Consider the following 6,690-nt stretch of genomic DNA (forward strand, 5'->3'; position numbering starts at 1 on the left):
CAGCTAGTAGATCCAGTTGATTTTACTTCTATGCTTTTTTGAATAAGTATGTTATGATATGATCATAAATATATACACATAGATATGTCACAAGGGAGTAGAGAGAAAATTAGTGCAACAACTATCATAGACTAGAGTGTTGGTAGACTATGCTTGAAGTACACAGATTCATAGGCAGACTGAGTGAGCAGACCATATATTTTCAAATCTTGGGAATATTTAGACCTAAGTGCAGCATATGGTTCACGTATATTTGGTGTATTTAAATGTATATAAGGATATGTAAATGTATATGTATGTGAATAATATATATATATATATATATATATATACATACATACATACACACACATATATATATAGATGTTTTGATAATATGTAAATTTAAGCATGTGTTTGTTCTTGAGCAAAGAATGATGTTATTTGTATCAATGTTATTTTAAAATTGATGAAGTGCATAATTTTATGAGACATGTCTACTAACTATAAGGAACACAGAACTAGATAATATGGTTCATACATAAATATATATGACAACCTCATGGACATATCAGAGACTAAATAAGGCTGTTCTTGCACATATGTATATGACAATTATATAATTACCTCATAGACAAGATAATGTTGTTGTTACACATATATATATAACAATCATATTGATATATCATACATGAGATAATACTGTTCTTACATGAATATATATGACAACCATATGGATATATCAGAGATGAGTTAAGGCTATTCTTACACATATGTATATGTATATGACAATTATATGGTTACTTTATGGATGAGATAATATTGTTGATATTTTATGGATGAGATAATATTGTTGTTACACACATATATATATATATATATATAACAGTCATATGAATGTAGATGAGATAAGGTTGTTGTTACACACACACATATATATATATATATGATAATAAGATAGATACATAATAGATGAGATTATACTATTCGTACATGAATATATATGACAACCATATAGATATATCAAAGACAAGATAGGATTGTTCTTTTATATATATATATATATATATATATATATATGACAATTATATGGTTACTTCATGGATAAGATAATGTTGTTATTATACATATATACATGACAATCATATAGATATATCATAGATGAGATAATGTTGTTATATAATGCTTGAAGGTACCTAACAATGACATAGATATATGAGAGACGAGATAAGACTGTTCTTACACACATATATGACAATTATATGGTTACTTCATGAATGAGATAATACTGTTGTTACACATATATATATGACAATCATATGGATATATCATAGATTAGATAATGTTATTGTTACACCCATACATATGGCAATTATATGGATATATCAGAGATGAGATAATAATGTTCTTGCTTGAATATGTATGAAAATCATATAGATATATTAGACATGAGATAATATTGTTCTTACATAAATATATATGACAAACATATAGATATATCAGAGATGAGATAAAATTGTTCTTGCTTGAATATATATGACAATCATACAAATATATCATACATGAGATAATACGATTCTTACATGAATATATATGACAACCATATGAATATATAAAAAATGAGATAATATTATTCTTACTTGAATATATAATTATATGGATATATCAGAGATGAGATAATGTTGTTCTTACCTATTAATCAAACAATCATATGTACATATTAGACCAGAGATAAATGTTGTCATAGATGTATATCCCTGGTAGCTATTTGTGCATGTTAGAGTTGAGATAATGTTATTATTATGCATATATATTCTTATGCATATATACTTGAAAACCTTTTGTGCATAATAGAATTGAAATATTGTTATTCATATCTATTTGTATTCATGACAACGATATGGAGACACTAGGGCAGAGATAATGCTGCTCATACATATGTATATTCAAGGACACAAGGACAATCTTATGGACACATTTGAGCATCAAAAATGTTGTCCATGAAAATGGTAGTATATTGTAAGTATAAATGAAATGGAATTAGAAAGTTTTTCTCCTCGAAGATATGCTGACGAGCAATGCCTATTATAACCCAATATGATTATGGTGATCAAAATTCTCTAAGGTAATACGTTCTAAGGGAGTTGAACTTGTTGGTCTTGAGAATTGTGCTCAAGGGAGAGTTTCATGAGTTACTAGGATATGTTTTGATGTGGCAAATCCTTTGTTGATATACAAAAGAACACTGAATATGTCTTATGCTATGGCACATGTAGTGCAAGCAGTGTCTAGTGATTGGTTTGTCCCGAGAGGTTATGGGGTGACTTGAGCTCACTATAACTATCCATTCCTTCGTCTACACTGAACCACCCATGGGGTATTGGGTGGCACCTGGGCCCGAGATTCTATTTTTGTTTCTATGGAGAGTGAGGCCTCTCCTGGTCCCTCAACTCGAGTGCTTAGAGGGGTTAGTCTACTACTTGGGCTAAGGTTGAGTGGTTGGACCATGCTACTGTAGTCGCGATCTGGAATATCTCAAGAGGATTTACCACATGTTATCCTTAGTCTTTGTGGACTGCCTGGTGAAGATTGATTATGTTATGCATATATTTATACCCATAGGGATGCTCGTCACTATAACCATGATTAACCATGGTTAATGGTTGTTCAATTATCGGTGTATGTTTGCAACCCACAATGATTCGTGTAACTACTTTTGTAGTAGTATGCTTAGCCTTGGTGAGGCATAAGATTTCAGCTCATAGGCAGTGGTCTGCATATTGATTTTTGTTTGATATAATTGTATATCTAATTTGTCGAACCGTGTTTTACCTATGGTTGGACATTCCATACTTAGAGTAATCTGATAAATTTTCTCTTCTATTTCTACAGGTAGTTCTTGATTGACTGTTGGCTTTTGGACGGACTCCCTCAATTTTTCGACGGACTAGTATTGGGGATCTAGGCACTGAGTCAAGTATGAGGTTGTTGTGACTCTCTTTTCATTGAGTCGTTATAATCTTTTGTTTAGGCTCTACATGAGTCCTTATGACATCGTTTTTCTTGTTGGATTTGTTTCTGCTTTAGTCATTACCCAAGATTTGAATTGATTTTTAAGACTTGATATTCATTCCACAATATATCTATATTTCATCTTTTTACAAAAAAAAAAATTGTGTCAAAACTTGGGTCATGGTATCCCTAAGATGAAAAATTCAAGATATATATATATATATATATCTATCCCATGCTAGGTTGGTAAGTCACCAATCCATAAGAAGAAATGCCAATTATAATCTTAATTTGTAGGCTTCTACGGACGATAAATAACCGTTTATATAAGAAAATACAATCTTGTAGAAGGTTCAAAAAATGGAAAACAAGACTAAGTGAAGGGAGTGATTTAAGAAATGCTAAGTGAAGTCAGATAAGATGCCTTAGAAAATTAGGGTTTCAACATATATGTGAATCAAAGTTCCTAATATTTTGTACCACCATAGCCATACCAATCATCACATTCAACCCCTTCATTTCAGCTTATATTTGATGTTTATTTGTACCCCATTTTTGTATTTTTCGATAATAGAATTGGCTATCTCTTTGTCATCGATTGTACAAATTTATGAAGAGGGCTGGGTGAGTGGAGTGAGGGAGATCAGCTTGATTGAACGGAAAGAAAAGTAACCCCCCACAAACCTAACAAGCCCATTATTAATCAATTTCTAAGCCATTTAGCATTGTACCATATGATTCATTCTGGTAATGGTGATAACACAAGACTCCTTACCTAGGGAGTAAGACGAGTGAGACATTCGGCTACTATTTTATTTCCTTGGTCCTATTGCAATCATTTGGTCTATGCCCCTAATTGATTTCTCAAAACTTTCTAAATCTAATTCTTTATTGTGGTGTCTGTTTTAACCTCTTTGACTACAAAATTTGTTATTGCATTATCACGGCTTCCTTTAAGCTACTTGGAAACATGTCTTCCAACTTCTCTTTTTTATTCATCTTCTTATTATACCACAATTGAATATGATAAATACTGAAGTTGTTTTCCTTTACAAGAATTTCACCTCATGCAACTTACATAAAATAGTACCTAACATCAATATGTTGTTCTATTGTTATACATCTTCAGTTAAATGAATGACACTTTGATTGCCACGATGACTTAAAAAATAGCTTCTTTAACAGTTTCAATGATTGCTATATACTCAATATCCACAGTAGAAAATGAAACAGTAGGCTATAAAGTAGCTTTGTTAACTAATAGCATAATTTCTAACATAAAAAAACATAGCTATTAATTGACAACCTCCTATCAAGGTCACCTACAAAATTGAACCCACATATGCAATCGAGCCATCACTGCTATTGCCAAATTCTTTAAATACATACAAATCGACTTTACTGGTTGCCAATGAACTTTCCCATGACATGGCATGCAACTATTGGCAATATTAATTGCACCCATAGTTGGCGGTGAGTCAACTAAAGAATCACCTGAGTTGACTCAAACCATTGACATATTGGGCTGCAAGCCAATACTTAATATCAAGATCGTCGAGAATTTTGACTTGCCAGATAACAAACTTGGCTCAAAATTGTCTAAATCAGGTGCAATACGGTTTATGACAATTTAAACATTTTTTAACATAAACAGTGCATCAACCCATGTTTAAATGTGAACCAGTTCTATTGAACCAAGCATAAACCCTTTGTTGCCTGATGCTTCATCTTTGTCTCTTTCTCTTTTCCTCTGCAAGGGCTTTACTATGGATGAATGGCACAAGTCACCATCATCGATCATCTACAGAAGCCCTTCATCCATTGGATGCCATCTAGCAAAGACTTTGATTTAGGTATTTCTTTGTTTCTTTCTCTCTCTCTCTTGCTTGACTACAAGGTTTTTTGTTATGAAGGCTTACCACTGCTTAAGGGTTCCAAAGGACCAAAAGGTTCTAGAGTAGTATGTGCATAACATGGAGTCTTTGAGGGTATGAAGCAAAAAAGTATTGATCCAAAAGTAAATGAGAATGATTTATTATGCAATTATGTGACTTTTAGATCATGCATATGAACTATAGAGATGTATTTCAGTTATTAATTTTTACAATTTAATAATTGTATTTCCAATAGCAGTATTACATTTTCTTTCAAGGTTTTCTTGATTATGATTTGCTGGTTTTGTTGTTGTAGGTTTTTGCTTGTTGTTTCTATCCCTAGTTTTTTTTTATATTCTAGCATTTTTAGTGACTATCTTTATTGACTTGTATAGTCTTTTATGTATTTAGGTTAAGCTCTTCATTGTTTTTTATATTATTTAAAACTACAAATTTTTTTTCCCTGAACCAAGCAAGTTGGAGAGCCAAATGGCCAATCCAACTTTGAGTAACAGTTTGCCAATTATGACTAGATGTGAAATATAAGGTTTAGTGCAAACCATTACATACATAATACTACTTGCATTAGAATAGGGCATATGAAAATATGAAGCTTGTACTATATATTTTTTTTGTTTGAGGAGACAAATGATCTAATGGTTTCAAATATGAAGCAAAAGAAATACTTAAAAGTTTGATGTTTTTCATGCTCAAACACTCAAGGACCTTCTTAATATATATTTTTTAAAACAAACATAACTTATTTGCCTTTTGATGATCTGAATTTCCATATCAAAAAACTTCTTAGCATGCCCAAGTCTTTTATCTTAACCTCATTTGCTAAATATTCCCAACTTCTTGATTTCTAAAATATCTTTTGCTGTAATCAGCATATCATTAATATAAAGTAACAAATACATAAGGAAACCATTAAGCCTTCAACAGAAAACACAACTATCATATTTACTTTTACAATAGCTAAAATTAACATACAAGAAACAAACCGTTTATACCATTGCATTTAGGTTATGCAATTACTTTAAAGAACAAGCACAATCTTCCTTTTCTTCAATAATAAAACCTTCAAGTCAATGCAAGGTCAATGCAAATATATGTTCTTCCAATTTGCCATGTAGAAAGGCTATTTTAACATCAAGTAGTTATAATTTTGTATCATACATAGCGACTAATTTAAGTAAAACACCTATAGTATTATGTTCCTCCACATGAGAAAAATAACATTAAAAGTACTTTGTTCTACCAAACTGTAGTCATTTGTAACTGCCGTTCATTAAACCTTGCACATGCTAATCCTAAGGTATCATTCCTTTTCTTGAAGACACATGCAATTAATTATTTTTTTCTCTTTAGGTTGTTTACAAGTCTCATGTTTGACTTTTATGGTGAAATTCAATTTTCTCATGCATGACAACCAACTACTTAAGAGAATTAATACAATTAATTTCTTTTAATATGACGAGGTTTCCCCATTAACAATGGATTCAGTAACCAACAAAGGAAAAAGGACTATATCAGCATACACATATCTTTGTAAAGGTTTAGTATTTCTAAATTGTCTTTGTTTAGCAAATTAGTTTTAAAAATTATATTTTTTTGTTGAATTTGGTGTATCTTTCAAATATGTCATTTTCATAATACTTAGATTCACTTTTTGGATGTAGTAAAAATGATTTATCAAAAATTTTATCTTTACTGATATTAAGCTTTAGATAATTACAATTCTCACGTAAAAGACTATATCATTTAATACTAAATACATAAAATTAATGTATTTTTAAGCTCTAAACTTGAATTTTACCTTGAT

This window comes from Nymphaea colorata, chromosome 3 (genome assembly GCF_008831285.2).
Source record: "Nymphaea colorata isolate Beijing-Zhang1983 chromosome 3, ASM883128v2, whole genome shotgun sequence".
NCBI lineage: Eukaryota > Viridiplantae > Streptophyta > Magnoliopsida > Nymphaeales > Nymphaeaceae > Nymphaea > Nymphaea colorata.